Source organism: Heterodontus francisci, chromosome 25 (genome assembly GCF_036365525.1).
Source record: "Heterodontus francisci isolate sHetFra1 chromosome 25, sHetFra1.hap1, whole genome shotgun sequence".
Lineage (NCBI taxonomy): Eukaryota > Metazoa > Chordata > Chondrichthyes > Heterodontiformes > Heterodontidae > Heterodontus > Heterodontus francisci.
The window spans coordinates 50729704-50754152 of NC_090395.1; the positions used below are offsets into that span (position 1 = coordinate 50729704).

Genomic DNA, 24449 nt, shown 5'->3' on the forward strand with positions numbered 1-24449 from the left:
CAGCCAGTCACTTTGCAGTATTTTCAAACTGCAAAACAGGAGGTAAAATGGACTGAATATTTCACTTTTATTTCAAATTTTAGAAAGCAAAATTAAATTATTGAAACATACACAAGGGATTAAGGTAGGGACTGAAATATCATGAACAAAAAAAAACTTAAAATGTGATATTTTTATGATAATGAAGAAATGTGACGTTCCACAAATTGTAAAATTAGATTTTCAGGAACAGTGAAGCTGTTCAGCAGTAATTATGAACTTAGCATGTTGTTAAAAACCTCGCTATATCTCATTCAACAAGCTGTGGCTTTTTCAAGGGATTTCATAGCGAGACTAAAGAGTAAAAAGCAGTTGATGCCAAAACACTGCATGTTTTCAAGAAGGAGTTAGATATAGCTCTTGGGTTTAAAGGGATCAAAGGATATGGGGCGAAAGCGGGAACAGGTTACCGAGTTGGATGATCAGCCATGATCATAATGAATGGCGGAGCAGGCTCGACGGGCCTACTTCTGCTCCTATTTTATATGTTTCTAAAAAGGGCAAGGTTTCATAATTTCAGTGATTTCTAATTGATTGCAGTCTGGGTCAACAGCGCACTCCATGGGGAAATGTAGAATCACTGACAGCAACTTTTAGGTTTCCGCATTTAACTGCACGTGTGTGGACTCCAGAATTGGTGTCAGTTTTCGAGGAGTAATGACAGTGAATGCTCACAGTTTCACTGTCATTACTAACTCTAAATCTGGGCCGATAATTCTGCTGGTTTGCTGCAGTGTGAAAAAAGACATGTAGAAATAAACAGGATTCCTAAATATTAACTGAGATTTACTACATGGCAGCAAGAATCTTAAAAATGTAATTCTGTTACAACATCAATGTTCCTTCAACAAATTGCAAATGAAACTGAGTGATTTTTTTGAGGAAAAATTAACAGATTTATACCACTATCTGAACAAACTGGCTCCTGATCAGAAGGTTCTGGAAATGAAAATACTAGATTTAAGGCTGGAGGCTTTCAAAGGCTGTTCAAAGTCAAAAGTGCAGGGCCAAAAGCAACAGAAACACTAATATATGCTCACTATGGAATCTCAGTATTATTGAACTGCTTGCTGATATATCATTAAATTGTGTGTGCATCACTCTGATAACCAACAGCAGGCCAAGAAGACTGAATTATCAATAATTCTTGGACAGTTTTGAATTAAAAAGAAACTGAAAAGACAAGTCGGGAAGAAATCATTATCCAACATATGTGCAAGCGTACAATCGAGTTAGTTTGGGGAATGCCAGTTGCTGATTTAATTGCCAACAAGTTAGCATAATTAAACAATGATCACATGACAATGAAGACAGTTCCAATGGCGTTCAAACTATGACAAACCCAAAGTGTGATATTTTTAAATTTAGGAATCTATTTGAGGATGAGGTTGAAAAAAGTCAAAAAGAAAGAAAGCACAAACAACTTGCATTGATTTACACCTTTCACATTCTCAAGGCATCCCAAAGTACTCCACGCCAAAAAATAACTTTTAAAGTATAGTCAGTTTGTGGGGCTCACAAATAATAAATGAGATGACTGAACGATTAATCTGTTTCAGTAGGATTGGTTGAGTGATAAATTTTGGCCAGGGCATCTGGAGAGCTCAATGTCCTCAACCATAAAAAGTTGGGTCTTTTCTGTCCACCTGAACAGACAATTGGCTCTTTGATGTCTTTCGGCTGAAACTTTTAACAATCTCCAACAATGTGCAACATCCCCTCAGTACTGCAGTAAAAGGTCGACCTAGATTATGTGCTCAAATTCAAGTGAGAGTCTTGAATAAACCCCCTTCTGACTCAGGGGTTGGAAATATAATACTAAATGATCATATAAAATGCCACATTTTGGATTATTGGAATGAGAAGGATTTGCAAAATGTATGGAAAATATACGAATCCATCATTCTTCCCAAAAATATATTTCATATAAATAGTAGATGCATTTATGACAACCATAGAGTCATAGAGTTATACAGCACAGGAACAGGCCCTTTGGATCTTGTGTCTGTGCCAGCCATCAAGCACCTATCTATTCTAATTCCATTTTCCAGCACTTGGCGCATAGCCTTGTATGCTATGGCGTTTAAAGTGCTCATCTAAATACTTCTTAAATGTTGTGAGGGTTCCGGCCTCTACCAGCTCTTCAGGCAGTGCATTCCAGATTCCAACCACCCTCTGAATGAAATTTTGTTTCCTCAAATCCCCTCTAAACCTCCTGCCCCTTACCTTAAATCTATGCACCCTGGTTATTGACCCCTAAGGGAAAAAGTTTCTTCTTAGCTGACCAATCAATGCCCCTCAGAATTTTGTATACCTCAATCATGTCCCCCCTCAGCCTTCTCTGCTCTAAGGAAAACAATCCTAGCCTTTACCGTCTCTCTTCATAGCTGAAATGCTCCAGCCCAGGCAACATCCTGGTGAACCTCCTCTGCAAAATCTCCAATGCAATCACATCCTTCCTATAATGTGGTGCCCAGAATTGTACACAGTACTCCATCTGTGGCCTAACTAGCGTTTTATACAGCTCCATCATTACCTCCCTGCTCTTATATTCTATGCCTTGGCTAGTAAAGACAAGTATCCCATATGACTTCCTAACTACCTTATCTACTTGTGCTGCTGCCTTCACTGATCTATGGACAAGTACACCAAAGTCCCTCTGACCCTCTGTACTTTCTAGGGTCCTCCCATCCATTGTGTATTCCCTTGCCTTGTTAGTCCTCCCAAAATGCATCACCTCACACTTCTCAGGATTAAATTCCATTTGCCAATCCTCTGCCCATCTTATCAGCCCATCTATATCTTCCTGTAATCTAAGGCTTTCCTCCTCACTATTTATGACACCACCAATTTTCATGTCATCTGCAAACTTACTGATCATACCTCCTATATTCATGTCTAAATTATTAATGTACACTACAAACAGCAAGGGTCCCAGCACCGATCCCTGTGGTACACCACTGGTCACAGGCTTCCACTCGCAAAAACAGCCCTCGACCATCACCCTCTGCCTCCTGCCACTAAGCCAATTTTGGTTCCAATTTGCCAAATTTCCCTGGATCCCATGGGCTCTTACCTTCTTAACCAACTCCCATGTGGGACCTTATCAAAAGCCTGACTGAAGTCCATGTAGACTACATCAACTGCTTTACCCTCATTGACACATCTAGTCACCGCCTCAAAAAATTCAATCAAGTTAGTTAGACACGATCTCCCCCTGACAAAGCCATGCTGACTATCCCTGATTAATCCCTGCCTCTCCAAGTGGAGGTTAATCCTGTCCCTCTGAATTTGTTCCAATCGTGCCCCTACCACTGATGTGAGACTCACCGGCCCGTAATTACCTGGTTTATCCCTGCTACCCTTCTTGAATAATGGTACCACATTCGCTGTCCTCCAATCCTCTGTTACCTCTCCTGTGGCCAGAGAGGATTAAAAAATTTGTGTCAGAGCCCCTGCTATCTCCTCCCTTCCTCACATAACAGCCTGGGATACACCTCATCTTGGCCTGAGGATTTACCCACTTTTAAGCTTGCGAAAACAGCTAATACTTCCACCCTTTCAATGCTAATATGTTCTAGTATATGACAAACCCCCTCCCTGATCTCTACACCTACATCATCCTTCTCCATAGTGATCATTTAAAACCTCATCTATGTCCTCCGGCTCCACACACAGATTGCCACTTTGGTCCCTAATGGACCCTATTCTTTCCCAGGTTATCCTCTTGCCCTTAATATACTGATAAAACGCCATAGGATTTTCCTTTATCTTGCCCGCCAGTGTTTTTTCATGTCCCCTCTTTGCTCTCCAAATACTTTTTTAAGTATCCCCCCCCCCCATACTTTCTATACTCCTATAGTGCCTCTGCTGTTTTCAGCGCTCTGAATCTGTCATAAGCCTCCTTTTTTCCCCCTGATCCAATCCTCTATATCCCTTGCTATCCAGGGTTCCCTGGACTTGTTGGTCCTACCCTTCACCTTAACGGGTACACGTTGGCTCTGAACTCTCACTATTTCCTCTTTGAATGACTCCCACTGGTCTGATATAGACTTTCCTACAAGTAGCTGCTCCCATTCCCTTTTGGCCAGATCCTGTTTTATCATATTGAAATCGGCCTTCCCCCAATTCAGTACCTTTATTTCCGGTCCATCTTTGTCCTTTTCCATAACTACCTTAAATCTTACAGAGTTATGGTCACTATCCCCAAAATGCTCCCCCACTCACACTTCTACCACTTGTCTAACTTCATTCCCTAGGATTAGGTCCAGTACTGCCCCTTCCCTTGTAGGACTTTCTACGTACCGGCTCAAAAAGCTCTCCTGTATGCATTTTAAGAATTCCGCCCCCTTTAAGCCCTTTGCACCAAGACTATCCCAGTTGATGTTCGGGAAGTTGAAATCCCCTACTATTATTACCCTACTATTTTTACACCTCTCTGAGATTTGCCTACATATCTGCTCCTCTATCCTTCCCTGCTTGTAGTACACTCCCAGCCAAGTTATTGCCTCTTTTTTGTTTTTAAGTTCTACCCATATGGCCTCATCTGAGGAACCTTCTAAGATATCATCCCTCCTTACTGTAGTAATTGACTCCTTCATCAACAGTGCAATACCACCTCCTCTTTTACCCCCTCTCCTGTCTCGCCTGCAGATTCTATACCCTGGAATATTGAGCTACCAGTCCTGCCCCTCCCTCAGCCATGTCTCTGTGATAGCAATATCATAATCCCATGTGCTAATCATCGCCCTCAATTCATCTGCCTTACTAGTAAGACTCCTTGTATTAAAATAGATGCAATCCAGCCTTGCATTTTTCACTTGTGCCTTAACAGGTCTATATTTGCTCTGCCTTCCAGACTGACTCAGTTTCTCTTTTATACTTGACTGTGCATCATCCCCTACTGTACCTCCACTCTGTATCCCGTCCCCCTGCCAAATTAGTTTAAACCCCGCCCCCCCAACAGCACTAGCAAACCTCCCAGCAAGGATGTTGGTCCCGTTCCGGTTCAGGCAGCAATGAAGCAACTTTAAAGATCAGGACAAAATGAAGACAAAGGCTGAACTGTCACCCAAGGAGCAAATTAACTTTTGATCAAACAGCTCAAGTGAACCCATTTCTATGCAGATAAAAAACTGTTCTGAAGAAAATGACAAGGAACTGTGATGACATCAATGTTAGCTTAAGGTGATTGAGCATTTGGAAGTCATGCAAAATCAATTATCATCTCACTACCTGGTTGTGGATCCCTGTAATGACGACAAGGCTATTGGATAATACTTGATTTGGTATGTACCAAATAATGCCATTTATGAAGTTGAAGTAAATACACAGGAGAAAATGCACACTGAAGTTTGCTGTTCTTAGATTCCTGAAGATTGTAGCAGGCAAAGAATTAATGAATTACGTTGATATAAAATATGAAGAGATCCTAATTAGAAATATCAGAAAAACAACAAATATTTCAAAAGGAAAAACAAAAATGCACTTTGACACTGGTTAGGATCAGGTAGTTCACCCTGCCTTCAACATACTAAAAAAATTACGTGTGACACTGGACCTTTGCATCTCAGGATTAGTATCATTATAATGCTTAGCCTGTTTTGGCATTGGAATACAGGAGTTCACAACATATTATCACTCTAAATATATCTTTTAAGCTATTTGAATGGAAAGTTAGTGAGAATTAATCAAGTTCAAATTGTATAAACTTATGAAAACTGAAGAATGCACAAACTAATCAAATAAATAGAAATAATGACCCAAAATCAATATTTTATTGATGAATCTACTTTACCAGCTTATTCAAGCAGAACAGTTATTGATATTCTGGTATTGAAATATGGCTTTTCCACATATGCAATTCAACAAAGCATAACTCAGATATCATAGACAATTCATTTGCTTCATTGTAACAGAAATAGGCCATTCAGCCCCTCGAGCCTGTTCCACTATTCAACTAGATCATGGTTGATCAGTATCATAACTTCATCGTCCTGTCTTGATTCCGTAAACCTTGATAACCTTGTCTAACAAAAAGCTACCAATCTCAGTTTTGAATGTTTCAATTGACCTAGCCTCAACACCTTTTTGGGGAAGAGTTCACCACACTTTTTATTATTTTTACAGAAATGTTTATTTTAGCTCAGAAGTTAAAAATATTAATTTCTATTTAATTAATCTTAACATTTCAAGCTATTAAGACAACTGGTGTGTGCAGTGGGTTTGGAGACTTTCCTTACATCTCGACAACCTAGGTTTGAATCTGGTAGAATGAATGTCTCTTTCTCTCCATAGCTGTAAGCATCCTATATGAAATAAGATTGGGCAATCTCAACTCCGTTCCTGGTGAAAGCACCAACAGAAAATTCATTTGTCTTATGTGCTGCTTTGAGAAGTGGTTTTATGAAACTTTAAAAAAAAAGAAAGAAAAGGCAAATTACTTCAGGACCTTAATGCCAGTTGTGAAAACTCATGTAGTTACAGAGAAGTTGAAAAAGGATAATTTAAGGCTAGCTCAGGCTTGGAATTAATGACCTGAAAGATGGCAAAAATTAAATCAATATCCAACATTAATAGTAGACACAAGTGTTCTGCCTCAGAACATGGGTACAGCGGCCATTGTCACTGCATGAAACAAAGCAGTCCATAAGTTTGTATTCTGTGGTAATGCAAAATGGGTGATAACAAATTTTGCACACGGTCTGATTTAATTTCCAATGGTTATTTCTTGAAAAGATACTTAGGTCCTGACAGAATTTTAAAAAGGCACTTCAAGGGCAGCTAACCAACATTCCAGCCTTCAACTCCCACTATGTTATATGCCATATCTTCTGGGATGGTATTCTACATCCTATTATGCTTAATATTTTATCTAATCTTCTTTTGGCTATCTTGTTTCTACTAATCCCTCATTCCTTATTCTCCCTTTTCCATTTTATATTTTTAACTTAATTTTTTTTTCTTGATTTATTCTAACTTTTTAAATTTTAACTTCAAAATCTTTCACTTACCTTCCTTGTTTTGACTTCCTGCCTATTTTGAAGGTGAGAGCAACATTCTCTTTTCAATATATAACCCTGGTTTTTATTGCTGAATACCTGGTTCAAAGATCAGAAACTGCTTCATTGAAACACACTAATTGTCGATACTGCCACTGTTGCATTACATTTTGTCAGTGGTGCAGGACTAAAGTCACAAATTTAAATGGTGTTTTAAGAAAGGCACAACAAAGCCAAACCATTTACTTCCATGTAACATACAATAACGCGTGTTTGATTTATTATACGTTCATAGGATGTGGGTATCACTATTGCTCATCACCAACTACCCTTGAGAAGGTGGTGGTGTTATGATCCTTGCGGAGACCACCAACAAACCAAAAGAATCAAATCCACCAACTGATCCCAATATAGGAAAAAAAACAAACTGACAAGATTTCACTTTATAAATTTTACGTTAACACTCAAACCAAAACCAACATAGATTAAACATGAACTCACAGTTAAATCACGGTTGACATATATATCTTAAAGGTTGCATGTTAATTATCAGATGCAACAAACATAGTCCTTCCGAACCCTCTGAGCTGTCCCATTGATAGCGGGTGATGGAATCTTCTCTTTAACAGTTCGGTCGGTCTTGCCGCCTATCGAACAACCTCAGCCTCAACCAGAACTGCCCTGATGGCGTGGATCCAGTGATAACTCTTCAAGTTACCGAAGACAGCTGCTGTAAATGTATTCGCTAATGGTCAGCTCTCAGAGCCAAATTTCCTCACCCTGCCTTTTTAAAACAACCAACAGCTCCCAGCTTGCTTTTTCAAAACATTAGCTGGTTGCTTTTACTTCCACCTACTGCACTGTATTCTTCTAAACTGAAACCTGAGCTCCAGTTACATGTCTCTAGTCACACCTCTGATCCCTCAGACGATTTGTTTTAAACTGGTTAGGACCAGTTTTGTCTCCCCCAGAACTTTCTGGAGCTTTCAGGTTTTCCCCCAGTAAATGACTCTCAGAAAAAAAACAAGATTTGAATCCATAGTCATGGCAGCTAACAGTTTATTTAGCAAGTCATGCCTTCACATAACAGTCTGCAAATGCTCCTCCAACAGTCTCGCACTGTTGACTCACTGCAGAGCATTTGGTGAAGATCCTCCCACAATGCAGTTAGGTAGGGAGTTCCAGAATTTTGGCTGGTGATGAAAGAATGACAATATATTTTCAAGTCAGGATGGTATGTGCCTTGGAGGGGAATTGGGAGGCAGTGGTGTTCCCATGTGTATGAGGTCCTTGTTCCTCTAGGCGGTAGAGGTTGTGGTTTTGAAAGGTGCTGTTCAGGAAAACCTGACTAGTTGCTGCAGTGCATCTCTTAGATGGTACACACTGCAGCACGGTGTGCCGGTGGTGGAGGGAGTGAATGTTTAAGGTGGTGGATCAGGTGCTAATCAAGTGGGCTGCTGGGTTCTGAATGGTGTTGAGCTTCTTGAGTATTTTTAGAGCTGCACCCATCCAGGTAAGTGCAGCGTATTCCATCACATTCCTGAAATGTGTCTTGTAGCTGGTGGAAAAGCTCTGGGGAATCAGGAGCTGAGTCATACGCTGCTGAATACCCAGCCTCTGACCTGCTCTTGTTGCCACAGTATTTATGTGGCTGGTCCAGTTAGGTTTCTGGTCAATGGTGAGCTCACAGGATGTTGATGGAGAGGCATGCGGCAATGGTAATCCATTGAATGTCAAGTGGAAGTGGCAAGACTCTCTCGTGGTAGAAATGGTCATTTCCTGGGTACTTCTGTGGCACGAATGTTATGTGCAACTTATCAGCCCAAGCCAGATCTTACTGCATGCGGGCAGAAACTGTTTAATTATTTGAGGAGTTGCAAATAGAACTGAACACAGCAGTAATCAGCTAGCATCCCCAGGTCTGACCTGACAATGGAGTGTTGGTCATTAATGAAGTAGCTACCCTCTGGAGCTCCTGCAGTGATGTCTCGGGGCTGAGATGATTGGCCTGCAACAACCACAAGCATTTAACTTTGTGCGAGGTATGACTCCAACTAGTGGAGAGTTTTCCTCTGATTCTCATTGACTTCAATTTTAACAAGGGCTCTTTGATGCCTCATTCATGCTGCCTGATGTCAAGGGCAGTCACTCTCACCTCACAACTGGAACTCAGCTCCTTTGTCCATGTTTGGACCAAGACTGTAATGAGGTCCTGGCAGAACCCAACCCAAGCACTGTCAGCAATAAGTGGTGTAGGTTGATCTTCTTGATTGCTCTTCACCACAGGCCATGGCTGCTAAACACTTCAAACAACTCATGTATGTATTCAGGAAAATAATAGTATATGGATTTGCCATATGCCCATGGAAAAATCTGGGGCCTTGTTCCTTAGTTTACAATTTAATTAAATATTGTATTAATTAAAATCTATTGGATTAGTTTGTTCCTTGAAAATGATCCATCATCTCAAAAGGACTGTAGTGTGCTGGGGCCCTATAGCCAGATCAAACACGAGTTGCATACATTGACAGCAGTGGGTTACGATTATAACACTGACATAGCATTGGGAACTTAGAGAAAGAGTCTCACTGAGTGTAAACAGTTGCCAACATTCTAACTATTAATACCAGTATTTATGGTTTTACCTACTCATATGGTATTCAAATACAGACAAAATAAGAATCTAATACAAGAATCATACCTGAATTTTGGATGGTAGATATAAGTTTATAGCTGCAGGGCACTTACAGCATAGTGTGGAACAAACAAAAAAACTGCAGATCAGCAGAGGCTGAGTCTCAGCGCCTGAATTATTCCTCCCATTGAAAATCTCTTCATCTGCAGTTTCTCAGGTTTTTTTTTTTGAGATAGCAGAATCCAAAACGCCCTGACTGCAACCAATGAAATCAGTCATGACTGGTAATGACAGGAATGTATTTGATTGGATTGCCTCTATTTTGGTAACTGGGCTAAATCCCAAACAGCAGAACTAATAATCTGATATATTTTACCATATTAAGTACTGAGGGAGTTGTAGCATGAAGCATATATCACAAATCCACAATCTGTAGTCCAGAAAATACCATAAAGAAAAGAATTTTCAAGGCAGCAGCTTTTGACTCAGTAGCATAAACTAAGTTCACTGTGTGAGAATAAGAAATACTGAAATGTTGTTTCTACAGCTTGTGGAAAGTTACCAAGAAGTCATTTGTACTCAACATAATGAAATCACTGAAAAAGAGAACTGATAAGGGTATGTAAGTACAGACCTTGGGACAGTACATCACTTAAAAAGAGAACTGATAAGGGTATGTAAGTACAGACCTTGGGACAGTACATCACTGAAAAAGAGAACTGATAAGGGTATGTAAGTACAGACCTTGGGACAGTATTCTTCACATGAAAAATTCTGTCCTTGAGTGGATACGAGAAACAGAACATGGAAAGCATGTTATACTTTGCTTTGAATAAATAACACTGGGATGTATTGCCTACATACCACTTTAAACAGAGCAAGAATAAGTAAAGGCAACTCTGGCAGAGGGTCTCTATTACATCAGTTTCTCAAAAAAATAGATGAAAAATAGATGAAAAATTATATATAGGGCGGCATTTTAAGAGTCCGCCACCGAAGTAGGCGGTGGATGTAAAAAGTGCCCGCCCGCACGGGTACCACGTCACGGAGCTGCTGCGATTTCAAACGCAGAGGCTCATTTGCCTGGCCGCGGCACCTGCTCGCCCCCGCCCGCAACGATGCGTGTGCGCGCGCCATTTTTAAAGGGCTTACAGTGCTTCATGGACATTTAAAAATTAAAGAGCCAGATAACTCACATTGCATCAAAACATAATTTCATGATGTTTGAATGCATTTTCCCAGCCCCCACCCCCAACCAATGGCATTTCCGGCAATTCGTGCCCTTTTCCTCCCCCCCCCCCCAATGCGGTATTTAGAATTTGCCCTTTCCCCCCTCCAAAGTTGGGCAACTTTGCCCCTTACCGTTCCCATTGCTCCCCCCTCCCATGCAGAGAAAAAAATACTCCTCTCCCCCTCCCCGCAGGTGTCGCGCCACGTTCACCGAATGGGAATTTGAAGGCGCGGCATTGTCGGCCGCCCGAATGAAGATTGGTGCAGCGATCAAGGAGGTGACGGAACCCTTGTTAAATCAGGTACGCAAATTACTTTACATATTTAAAAGGGGGTCCTGTCGTCGAGCGGCAGGGCGGCCACCATGAGGCCTCACTGCCGTCGCCAAGATCGGCAAGGGGCCTGTTGCGGTCAGTGACTGGCCTCCGCCGCACCGATCTTCATTGCCCCCCGCCAACATTTCCGACGGCGGAGGGGCTTTAAAATCCAGCCCATAAAATCCAATGACTGATTGCATTCATGATTTTCTGACAGAGTTTCAGAAGCAAGGCATCTTTCCCTTTCCATTCCCCAAATCCAGACATCACAAAGGGTTTTCATGGAATGCAATAAGTTTGACTGCTTGCAGGATCTTCTTGGCTGTTAAATTTCTTTTGGGTTTCAAGACCGGTCTAAGTGTAATCAAACAAGATGAAGTGGCTAAAAGGCACAGATTAGATTTCATCCACGTTATCAGCAGCACTCTACTCTGCCCACTATGAATGTTTACTCCTGCAATAACAGGTTGCTGAAATGTGTTATCTGATCAAACCAGAGCAGATAATCCAAGATAGAACAGCCTCTCTTTTACTTGATTGATTTTCTCTTTATTCTTGGTAATTTATTTTTCTGTGCAGCAATGTAAAATGACTTAATTGAGAAAGACAGCCAATTTTATGGTTGTACTTCATTGGAATCAGCTTACAACCTGCAAAAGCATCGCTGATTCAAATTAAGTACTTCAAAAAAACTGCGCCCTTACTTCTAAAATTGTGCTTAATAAAGCTTGCTTCGATTCCAAGAATCTGTCTCCATAGTAGTAATTAAAGTGTTCCCAAATAGTGACTGCACCAGAGATTCAGGTTTAACCCTGCCAATTTGGCAGAATAAACTGCAATTCCTGTTTTTTTTCAATTCATTCATGGGATGTGGGTGTCGCTGGCTAGGCCAGCATTTATTGGCCATCCCAAATTGCCCTTGAGAAGGTGGTGGTGAGCTGCCTTCTTGAACTGCTGCAGACCATGTGGGGTAGGTACACCCACAGTGCTGTTAGGAAGGGAGTTCTAGGATTTTGACCCAGCGACAGTGAAGGAATGGCGATATAGCTCCAAGCCAGGATGGTGTGTGACTTGGAGGGGAACTTGCAGATGGTGGTGTTCCCATGCATTTGCTGCCCTTGTCCTTCTAGTTGGTAGAGGTCGCAGGTTTGGAAGGTGCTGTCTAAGGAGCCTTGGTGTGTTACTGCAGTGCATCTTGTAGATGGTACACACTGCTGCCACTGTGCATCGGTGGTGGAGGGAGTGGATGTTTGTGGATGGGTTCCCAATCAAGCGGGCTGCTTTGTCCTGGATGGTGTTGAGCTTCTTGAGTGTTGTTGGAGCTGCACCCATCCAGGCAAGTGGAGAGTGTTCCATCACACTCCTGACTTGTGCCTTGTGGATGGTGGACAGGCTTTGGGGAGTCAGGAGATGAGTTACTCGCCACAGGATTCCTAGCCTCTGACCTGCTCTTGTAACCACGGTATTTATATGGCTACTCCAGTTCAGTTTCTGGTCAATGGTAGTCCCTAGGATGTTGATAGTGGGGGATTCAGCGAGGTTAATGCCATTGAATGTCAAGGGAAGATGGTTAGATTCTCTCTTGTTGGAGATGGTCATTGCCTGGCACTTGTGTGGCGCCAATATTACTTGCCACCTATCAGCCCAAGCCTGGATATTGTCCAGGTCTTGCTGCGTTTCTACATGGACTGCTTCAGTATCTGAGGAGTCACGAATGGTGCTGAACATTGTGCAATCATCAGCGAACATTCTCACTTCTGACCTTATGATTGAAAGAGGGTCATTGATGGAGCAGCTGAAGATGGTTGGGCCTAGGACACTACCCTGAGGAACTCCTGCAGTGATGTCTTGGAGCTGAAATGATTGACTTCCAACAACCACAACCATCTTCCTTTGCGTTAAGTATGACTCCTGCCAACGGAGAGTTTTCCCCCTGATTCCCATTGACTCCAGTTTTGCTAGGGCTCCTTGGTGCCACACTCGGTCAAATGCTGCCTTGATGTCAAGGGCAGTCACTCTCACCTCACCTCTTGAGTTTAGCTCTTTTGCCCATGTTTGAACCAAGGCTGTGATGAGGTCAGGAGCTGTGTGGCCCTGGCGGCCAGAGACTTGAAATATTAATCTAACCCCTTTCTTTTCTCCATAAATACTGTCTGGCCTAACATAGGAAAATAGAACTTAGGAGCAGGAGTAGGCCATTTGGCCCTTCAAGCCTGCTCCACCATTTGATAAGATCATGGCTGATCTGGTGGTGATCTCAATTCCACTTCCCTGTCTGCCCTCATAACCCTGGTCTATTAAATATCTAACAGCCTTGAATAAATTCAATGACCCAGCCTCCACTGCTTTCTAGTGAAGAGAATGCCACAGACTAACTACACTTTTGAGAAAAAAAATTCTCATCTTGTCTTAAAAGGGAGCCTTCTTATTCTTAAACTGCGTCCCCTAGTTCTAGTCTCCCCGACAAGAGAAAACATCCTTCCAGAATCCATTCTATCAAGTCCCATCAGGATCGTATGCGTTTCAATAAGATCACCTCTCATTCCACTAAACTCCAATGGGTGTAGGGCCAACCTGTTCATCATTTCTTCATAAGATAAGCCCTTCATCCCCAGATCCCAGCATCTGCAGTACTTTGCGTTTTGCATTTTTATTGTTTTCATTCACTGTGATTTCCTACTGCTGGAAACTTCAGAAATATTAAGCAAATTGGGCTAATTTGTTTTGTAAACTACTTGCTGGACTTAATGGTGCCAGCATCAACTGAACCAGCAAGAATACAACTCGAGAGGTTGGCTTATTTTAAGCTTGTTCTGGTTTGGTACCACTGATTTATATCAGTGTTTTGCATTTTGTGATGAGTTTACTCTTCATGTGGCAATATAACTATAAATTTTTGAAGAGTGATATATCTGATCCTTACCCAGGCATTGCTCAATCCCTCATGCACAAAGGCCAGGGGAATGCAATGTTAAACCATGTTATGATATCTATGATTTTTTACACTGCAATGAGATTTCCAGGGCTTTTCTGAGTAGTGGGTGGATGAGGAGGGCTAGACCAAGATTGTGCATGGAGTATGGGCAAGTCCATCATAGTTTTTCAAATGAGACCGGAGGGAGATGTTCCTATCTTATTTTCTGACATTAAGCTCTTGTTAGGTGACCCTGATGGGAGGGCCTGTGGTCCAATTGATACCATCTGGTTGAAAATTTCCATCAGCAGCCAGCGGGCCCTAATTTTCAAGGATTGAGACACAGCGGCAATCCAAAGAGAAAGTTCTGCTGCTCCTGAATCTGAACAGGAGCGGTAGCTTGGCTGCTGGGTGATTGGAGAAAAAAAATCTTCCCTTTGCTCATCTAAATGGATGTAAACATTTGGTATCTCACACCCTTTGTAACCTTAAACTTTTATTTGTTTCATTTTTAAAATTGCTAGTTGAAAAGTAGGCTCCAAAGACACTGCGTTGAGAGAGAACTGAAAAGCTTTTATGGAAAATACAATATTCCAGCCTTGAGGCATAAATAATCTAAAGAGAAATGCCATAATCTGCAACAATTGCCTGGCAACATTTTACATTTAAAATTAAAATAAATGTTCTTCAAATTCATTCAGCAGCCAACTGCACTGTCTGTCCCCTTTCACGCTTGCCGGAGTGACTAACTAATATATAAATAATGTAATATATCAATGCTCACATTTTTGTCAATGGATTGTTAAACCAACTTTTTAAATTACTCTTGGCAAATTTTTGCCTGTTAATATTCATTTTAATAGGTCAAAGATGACAGTAAGACTGCCTGAAGAGGTGGTAGAGGCAAGAACCCTCACAACATTTAAGAAGTATTTACATGAGCACTTGAAACGCCATAACATACAAGGCTAGGGGCCAAGTGCTGGAAAATGGGATTAGAATAGTTAGGTGCTTGATGGCTGGCACAGACACAATGGGCCGAAGGGCCTGTTTCTGTGCTGTATAACTCTATGACTCTATGTTTTAATTAGACAAATATATTTTATAACACAAATAAGCTGAGATAGCCCTTGGGTTTTAAAAGACAGTGTTATGGTCAGGTGGGTGATGACATTGCTGGTTTCCACTGTTCATCTCCCAACTGACCACAGCAATGGTTTTCGTTACTCGCATTTTAGCCCCTTTGGGCTTTGGCGGCCTGCCAAAACAATGGCGGCCCACCCGCATGGTTTGCATGCCAAAGAGCCACTGTGATTCCAAGTGTGGCGGCTCATTTAGATAGCTGGGGTGGGCCTCCCCTCCAAACACCGATCACTTGGAGGGGGAGGGCTGTCCGTCCCTGGCAATGGCGTCAGCTGCCTGTACTCAGGTGCTGGCGCCATTTTTAAAGGGCCGTTAGCCCTATCGGCAAATTTAAATATTTAAAGAGAGATTGAATGCAATTAAATACATCTCTTTTGCCCCTCTCCCATCCCCACAATAATTAAATTATTTGCCCTTTCCCCCCAAAACACTTACCTTTTACATCTGACCTCCCTCCCCCGCAACTGTACAAACTTTAAACTATAACCCTTCTCATCATCCCCTACACCCATGACATTATTTTGACCCCCTCCCCACCCACCCCACCACGTGCACTGAGAAACTTATTTCCTCCCCCACCACACCAGTGTTTCACCTCATTTCCTCGGGTGGGGATCCAAAGGCGCATCGGTAGGTGATGGCTGAGTAATTAATTCAGGTATCTTAATTTATTTAAATAGCGGTCCCGTTGCCGAGCAGCAGGGGGGACGGGGGGGGGGGGGGGGAGGGGGCGGGGGCGCTGCCACGAGGTCTCGCCATCGCCGGCAATATTGGACCAGGCCCTGCTGGCGTCGAGGTCCATGGCAGGCCTCATCCAGGGCCATCTTCAGGCTCCCCCCACCACGGATCCAGATGGCGAGAGCTCTATAAAATCCAGCCCTTTGTGTTTCATTTGCTAAATAAACAGACAGTGACAGGTTTTCTTGCAGGTTTCTAACAGCAGATTAAATATTTATTAAACAATATTAATTCCCCAAAAATGTTCGCAACACCCCTCATTCAGTCTCACACGCACTCACAAGAGAAGATGGATAAAAAAGTACAGGATAAGAGGTCTTCAGAGTTCAGGTTGTAAAAGTCTGTTGTTTCAGGATTAGCCTGTGGGATCCCCTCGGAAGGTGAACTTTAAAGTGGCAGGCCCATTTGCTGGTTGTCTGGGAATCATTGGACTGTTGCAATCTGCTGGCGGTTCACTTTGGGATGAAGATGGTGCTGATGTCCAGTAGAAGAGTTGTTTTTACAAAGGCACTCTTTGGCTCTGCTGTAGCTAGCTTCCAACTTGTCTCAGCAGGTTCAATTGTGTTGGCTGGAACCAATCTCTCTCTCTCTCAGCCTTTCTGGAATTCTAGATCTCTTTTTGTTGCACTGTGTGGCTGAGGGCAGACGAGACTGATGTTGTCTCTAGTCTTGTCCTGAAAAGACTCCTCCTTTGTTCCTCAAAATGATTACCTTTTAAGGTGAGTTTTCCAAGGGTTGGTTTCGCCCACATGGTTTCAGTCCTAGTTGGGCTGTACAATGGTTTTGATGACGGCCCCATTCTGAGGAGATGAGGGTGATTGAATTGCCTCCGTTGTAATGGAGGTTATTCAGAGACGAGAAGCCTGAGGAAGGTCTTGTCTCATTGTTTTTGAGTATAGCTCACATCCCGGTGTCGCATTTTCCTGCAGACGGGGCTTTATTGGTTTTCTGTCTTAATCGGCATGGATGTGGATTTGAGTGCAATAGGTGCTGAGGGTCATGTGTCTTGTCCTCCATTTTGTTGACATCACATGTACCTGTCGTTTAAAATCGTTCCAATTTTTATAACTCTTCAGTTTGGTTCTGTGTTTTCATCGCTGCACTTCTCGTGAGCATGACAACAGAAATAATTTTAGTCCAATATGACATTATTATATCATATTTTGAGTGTTGAAATTAATGGAGTGGTGACTTTTTAGTGACTTATAATGAAAATCTGTAAACTGATTTAAATTATTCCATGCATCGTGCATGTGATTTACTCTGCTTACACATTAAAGCAACCCTGAACATTGAAATAGGAATGTCCTAACTCAAGCAATACACCAAGTCTCTGCAGCCTACCTAACTATGCACTGGTCAGAAGGACGATATTTGTGCAACTACATAGTAACCCACCAAGAATTTTTCTTTCTTGCCTTAAATTTTTTTTTCATCTCTCCATTTCTAAGCCACTCCTGAAGTGCAAAAAATGACAACTCTTTCTAGGATGGAGAATAAAGACAGACATAAAGCAGGAAGGAGAGGCACAATTGGAATGAAGGGAATTTTGAAAGGAGAGGTAGTGTTTAGGGAGGGAGAGCAGGATCACAATAACAGCTAACGATGGTGAAGCAGAGGAAGTAGTGCATGTTGGAATAAATGGGTGGAAACCTCTGTAGTAGGCCATAGAAAGACTTGAAGATGAGGATGAGAATCTTGAAATCAATTTGATGGTGAATGGGAAGCTAACGGAACTTGATAAGAACAAGTTAAGATGGGATTGTGCAACTCAGTGAGGGTAAGAATATGGGTCAGGCATTCTGAATCAGTTCTGATTGGTTGAGGGTGGAAGCAGACAGGCCAGTGAGAGCATTGGAAAAAAATCAAATCTCATAGTGATGCATTAGGCATCATTATTCCAACAGGCAGAATCTCACTCAAGCCTAACTATGATTATGTTATACTTCATAAAGGATGGAAGACACATGAATTCATTATAAAAGTAGATAACATGTTAGATAATTAATGATTTATATAATTTATTATTCTTACACGTTTTATGAAACCTTAGGAAACATTTTATGTCAGACAGGAAATAGGTTTCAATCCTGTAGGCAGAGAATAATGATCATGTGGATTAGTCTGCGTAGAGCCATGTAACAAATGGAGTCCTGCATGGATCCATTGAGACAGTTGCTGTCCACCATATTCTAAATGATACAGACAAGGACATTAATGGAACCATTCACACGTTTTCGTACAACAATAAAGTATTCACTGCAATTGGATCAGATAGACTACAGGTCAGTTTAGATATGCTCGTTAAATTGGACAGCGTATGCCAGATGTCCTTCAATGTCAATAAATACAGTGCTTTATATTTTGGGTCCCAGATACTCAGGCAAGTGTATGCAATATGGGGCCTGCTATTAATGCTGCAGAACAGGAGATGGACCCAGAGGACATAGTGGATAAACCGTTGAATGTTCACAAACAGTGTGATGAGCTAACTGGGGAGGAAAATAGGGTTTTACGTTGTATTGCCAGGATAGTACAAAATAAAACTAATACTATATTTAGGTTTTATAAAGTCTTGTTACGGCTGCATTTGGAGTACTGTGCCTAACTCTGGTCCCGCAGATGGCAGGGGATATAAAGGCTTTTGGAGAAAGTATAAAGCAGGGTGACTAAAATAATGCCCAATTTTGCAGCTCTTCGCTATTGCAACAGGCTGAAGGAGCTGTTTCAAGAAACACAGGCTGTGGTGATATAGTTAAGGTTTATAAATGATAACAGGAATAGATTTTTTTCCAGTTGGACAGTTTATTTAAGATGGACAGGGATGGAAGAACGAGGGGACTTAAGTATAAATATTAGATGCTGAAAACTATTTATTTTCACAGAGAGTCATCACCTTCTGGAACATATTTACGAAGCATGCATTTAGCATGGATTATTTGACGTCCTTCAAGAAAGAGTGGGACATGTTCCTGAGAGAGCAGGGACTTCATATTAAAAAAGATAGGTTGTAGGATAATTGGCAGTAGGCAGACTAGTGAATTACTTGGTCTCCTGAGCTTTAGTTGGAGTCATGGAGGAATTTTCTAAGGTTATTTTCCAAATTGGCCACAGGTTTTTTTTTTCACCTCCCTCAGATGAGTGTGTGACTGTAGGGGCTGGGTTAATGGTATAGAAGGGTACACCAATGTCTCAATGGGCAGGCGTAATGAACCACATTCTTATTTGATCATATTTACAGTGCATTTCAAAATTTGGCACTTGTTTCAAAATTACTTAGTCAAAATATTTATAAATAAATTCAATGAACAGCTATTATAGTTCATGGTACCATTCTTTCAATTATCCAGAATCTTCTTTTTCTCATCATATCATGTTCCTCGTTTTCGTCTTACTCGGTGTATTTTTCTTTTCCTGAACTGTCTTATTCCTTTCCTTTCCTTTCCAGTTTAATTGTGTGCTTCTAACTCAGGGCTTTACAGTTGGACTTATTTCTTGATTTTTCGGGGTTCCACACAATTATTAGAAACCTTGAAGGTGATTTGGTTCGGCAATTGGTTGAGAGGTAGGAGATAAATATTAGAGATAAAGGGAATGTCCTCCAATTGGTAGGATGTGACAAGTGGTGTTCCCCAAGGGCTTCAGCTTTGACCAATATATATCAATAATTTGAATAAAAGAACAGAGTTGTAATAAAAGCAAAATACTGCGGATGCTGGAAATCTGAAATAAAAACAAGAAATGCTGGAACCACTCAGCAGGTCTGGCAGCATCTGTGGAAAGAGAAGCAGAGTTAACGTTTCGGGTCAGTGACCTTTCTTCGGAGAGTTGTAATATCCAAGTTTGCAAATGACACTAAGTTAGCAGGCACAATAAGTTGTGTGGGAGCAGGAAGTTACAAAGGGGCATAGACAGACTAAAAGGTGGGCAAAACTGGGAGCTCAATGTAGGGGAGTGTGAAGTCATCTACTTCTGATCTGAGAAAGACAAATCAGAATATTTTCTTCATGGTGAAAGATGGAGGTATGGAGGAGCAACTAGATTTAAGTGTCCATGTACATTGTCATTAAAAGCTAGCACGTGTAAAATGTGATCAAAAAGTTTAATAGAATTTTGGCCTTTATTTCAAGAGGTTCGAATTCAAAAGTGGGGAAGTGATGTTTCAGTTGTACAAATACTTCAACAGGATAGAGATTCAATGAGATAGATAGAGAGGCACTATTTCTTCTGGTGGGAGAATCCAGAACAAGAGAACATAATCAGAAAATTAGTGTTAGACTGTTAGAAGTGAAATCAGAAAGCACCTTTTCAAGTGAACAGCAGTAGAATTCTGGAACTTTCTCCCTCAAAAGGCTGTGCATGTTGAGCCAATTGCAATTTTCAAGACTGAGATTGACAGAAGATTGTTAGGTATGGGTATCAAGGGACATGGAATTAGGGCATTAGCTATGAGGAGAGGTTGGAAAAACTCGGATTGTTTTCACTGGAACGACGGAGGTGGAGGGGTGACATGATAGAGGTTTACAAAGTTATGAGCGGCATGGACAGAGTGGATAGTCAGAAGCTTTTTCCCAGGGTGGAAGAGTCAGTTACTAGGGGACATAGGTTTAAGGTGAGAGGGGCAATGTTTAGAGGGGATGTGCGAGGCAAGTTTTTTTACACAGAGGGTGGTGAGTGCCTGGAACTTGCTGCCAGGGGAGGTGGTGGAAGCAGATATGATAGCGACGTTTAAGAGACATCGTGACAAATACATGAATAGGAAGGTAATAGAGGAATATGGGCCCCGGAAGTGTAGAAGGTGTTAGTTTAGGCAGGCATCAAGATCGGCGCAGACTTGGAGGGCCGAATGGCCTGTTCCTGTGCTGTACTGTTCCTTGTTCTTTGGAACAAAAGCATGTAAATGGAGTTGAGGTACAGATCAGTCATGATCTAAATGGATGGTGGAACAGACTTGAGTGACTGAATGGTGGAAAAGGCTTGAGTGGCAGAATGGCCTACTCCTGTTCCTAGTTTCCTATTACATATCCAACTCAGGAGTGAAACATACAACGTAAAGCGCCCATATCAGAAATTTCCATTCAAACATGTACATTTTTCAACTGCAAAAACAAGCACCTATCGAGCAGACCTCCATGTATATTAGTCATCCAGAAGACTAGCATTCAAATACTCTGAAGAGGTTTAATTTTCATTCCTAGAGTAACCAAATTGCAAATTGTGACCACAATACTTAAACCTATAGAACTATAAAAGATGGGATAACCTCCAAGTTATTTGTAGTATTTTTTATTTATTTGCATGAAATTTAAGTAGCTTGCTCTTTTAAAAATTGTAAATCAATTCCATTCGAAACAGATTTTATTAAGATATCAGCCTTTGAATTTCTTACAGTGCAATTTCAATGGCAATGTCCAGGGAAATGTGAGTGAGGTTAAGTGGAAATGCAAAATAGATTTCTTTTAGGTTCTTCATTAAATGTTGCTTGCAAATTTTGAAAAATTTAAAGGAAAGATATACGGATAGGCAAGCGACAGAAGACAAACAGCTATCTAAATAAATTACAAAACATCTGTATTAAATATTTTAATAAATACAAATGGGTTCTTGGATTGAGCTCCAGAGCCTTCAGTTTCAGATACAAGCAGAGCCCAAAACATCCAATAATACTACAACTGGCCCTGTCGTCAGGACACTAACCTTCCTGAAACTATTATTTCTGACAGTCAGCTGATTCACTCCCTCTGCTTTCTTTGATTGTATTGCTGCAAAGGGAGTTTTGTGCTGCAGACAACTGCACTGGGACCATGAAAGAAACCAGTAGAAACTATTTTTAGTTATGATTATTCAAGGCCATTGGTGAATAGTGACCTATCATTCGTCCCTGGGCTGAATTTCAATATTTCAATTTAATATCTGTTTTTTTTTGGAGTTTCAGATGAGGCACTCATTCCAAATGTACAAAATTCTTAATCTTTTTTGGGAGATACAATTGAAATGAAAAAATGATAAATTGCTCTGAAAACCAAAAGTCAAGTGTTGAGAATGCACACCTGTCATGAGACTGTAGAAACGATTGCAGCCACTTGGCAGTCTGTTTATCCAGCATCATCAGAGTCAAGCAATCCATGATCTATGCAAACCTGTAATTACCTTCTGACCACAGCATCCTTTGAATGCAGCATTAATCAAATTTTCATGATCTGGAGTGTGAAATGTATATTTAATACAAGATGATTTGAACATATAAATATACATGGCACATTTTCACATGCAGCATCCCTGGTTTGTATTTCTACATAATTAGCCTTTATTCTGACATTCTGAGTTAATTTCATTTGAATGTGTAAATACAAGTAGGGTTACTGGTTACATTTTACAGGAAAAAGGTCACCCTTGAATGTGGTCTGCTTACGTCTGTAATTTTAATGCAGAGCAGCTGCTCTGAACTTGCATGAAATACAAAGTCAGTTTTATTAGAATGATTTGCTTATGCAAACAGAACTAATTTCTCATTTACAATTCATCCAAACCTTCTGCAGAATAGTAAATTGTAAGGGATGCATCATTAGGTTGGGGGCTACATGCTTAAATGACATAGTGAAGTGGCCCTCCACCTTGAACATCAACAACAAGCTATGCAAGTAATTATAGAGAAACATTCAGAAGCTATTAACAAGTTCGCATTCAGACATCAATGGCTATCTCCCTAAGATAAATTCCTTTCACAACACTGGAAGAGGGAGAATAACATTAGGTTCATTATATCTATGAAATATAAAAATTAATGGAGAGGAAAACAATGGGTGTCCTATCTATCCTGAAAATAAATTAGGAATAAAATGTAACAGCAGGAGAATAAATGTCTTAAAAGCATGGAAAATCTTGAGAATCTGGTACAAGAAACCATCACATCATGCAACAAAGTCTTTTTACACAAATATCATGGTTACCACAATTTGAAACTTACAAGTCAGTGGGGGAGGAGAGAAATTCAGGCCCATTTAGCAGAAATGGAGGTAATAAACAAAAATTAGTACATAATGATGAATGAAGGCTGTACCTAATAATATTTACTGATTTTTTTTTTCCTGCTATGTAATAGTTAGCAGATGAAGGAACCACAGTTGAAATCAGAAAGGTGAAGTTTGGATTGAGGGAAGGTGGGGATGGGATGGGGTGGAAAGCACGAGGTCTATGGTCACACTATCTGCAGATTGCTCATCATGCCAGATAGCAGGATGAGGGTGAGCTAAGAATTAAGTAGCGCCATAAGGCATGAACATACCGTATCCTCAATGTTCTCAGCAAGGGTGTGAGGGTCAGGTGGATGAATCTGGATGTTAGAAGGAGACTTGAGTGCTAGAGACTGCTAATCAGTGAGTGTTTAGAGGGCAAGGGGGTGGCGTGAGTGTTGCAGGGAGCAGCGCGAGAGGTTGGTGGTGTGGTGAATAGGTAGTGTCATGTGAAAATGCATTCACTGACAGTGATCATCCACTTGAGATTATAAGGCCTCTTGTGGCACTTCTGCAAGCCGACGGAGCCAGACTCCAGGAATTGACCTCCCTGATCAACTGTTCCTAATCCCTTCTGAAGGTGATCCTTGAGGGATTACTGCCCTCCTGCAAAACAATGGTGTCTCTCCTCTCCACCTCCATGACTGAGGCCTCCAGCACCGCATCTGTGAACCAGAGTCCCCTTTCTGGCCTGGTGTTCCATTTTCTTTCTTCAGAATTGTAGCAATAACATTGAGCAGTAACATCCTGTGATTCAGTGCTGCCCTCATTAAGAGAGGCAGACTGCCTTTGAGAAGAGTAGGCTGGCTGCACCATGTGCTGTGAACGCTGCTGGACTCCCTGCTGAACGATTAGGCAGTTAGCAGCATTGGCTGCACTCAGATCAAAGCTACCAACAGACAAATGAGCCGGTAGCACCAAATTTGCATGCTGCCTTTCTCCATGGCAATGGGTGGGGCAAGTGGGCATGTGGGAAACTTTTAATTGGCATTAAAAGGTCTTAAAGTAATACTTCACTTCTGATGGGTTCTGATGAAGGGTCACTAACCTGAAACGTTAATTCTGCTTCTCTCTCCACAGATGCTGCCAGACCTGCTGAGCATTTCCAATATTTCTTGTTTTTATTCAAGTAATACTTCACTGTTCTACAGTGCTACATTTTTTAAATGCCTGCAGCAAAATGAAAATGCTGTATGCATTTGAGCCCAATGGTTCATAACGTCAAATAAAGTCAGTCAGTTTTTTAAAATTTCTTTGCTGTGCTCAAAAAATGGCGCCGACCAACTTCTAGTCCATAGTACAGATGGGAACAAAGGTATAGAGAAAATGCTTGGCACTAGAAGAGAGAATGATTTGATCCAGTGACTTGAGCCACCACTTTTCATATTTATTAATATTTTGACATGAAAATTATGAGCA

The 24449-nt window shown here is 41.2% G+C and overlaps 1 protein-coding gene across 3 annotated transcripts in view; it reads right to left on the minus strand.

Moving 5' to 3' along the window:
- The window catches only part of LOC137383867 (TBC1 domain family member 22B-like), a 509534-nt gene that overhangs the window by 49781 nt on the left and 435304 nt on the right, over window positions 1-24449 (minus strand). The window lies entirely within an intron of this gene.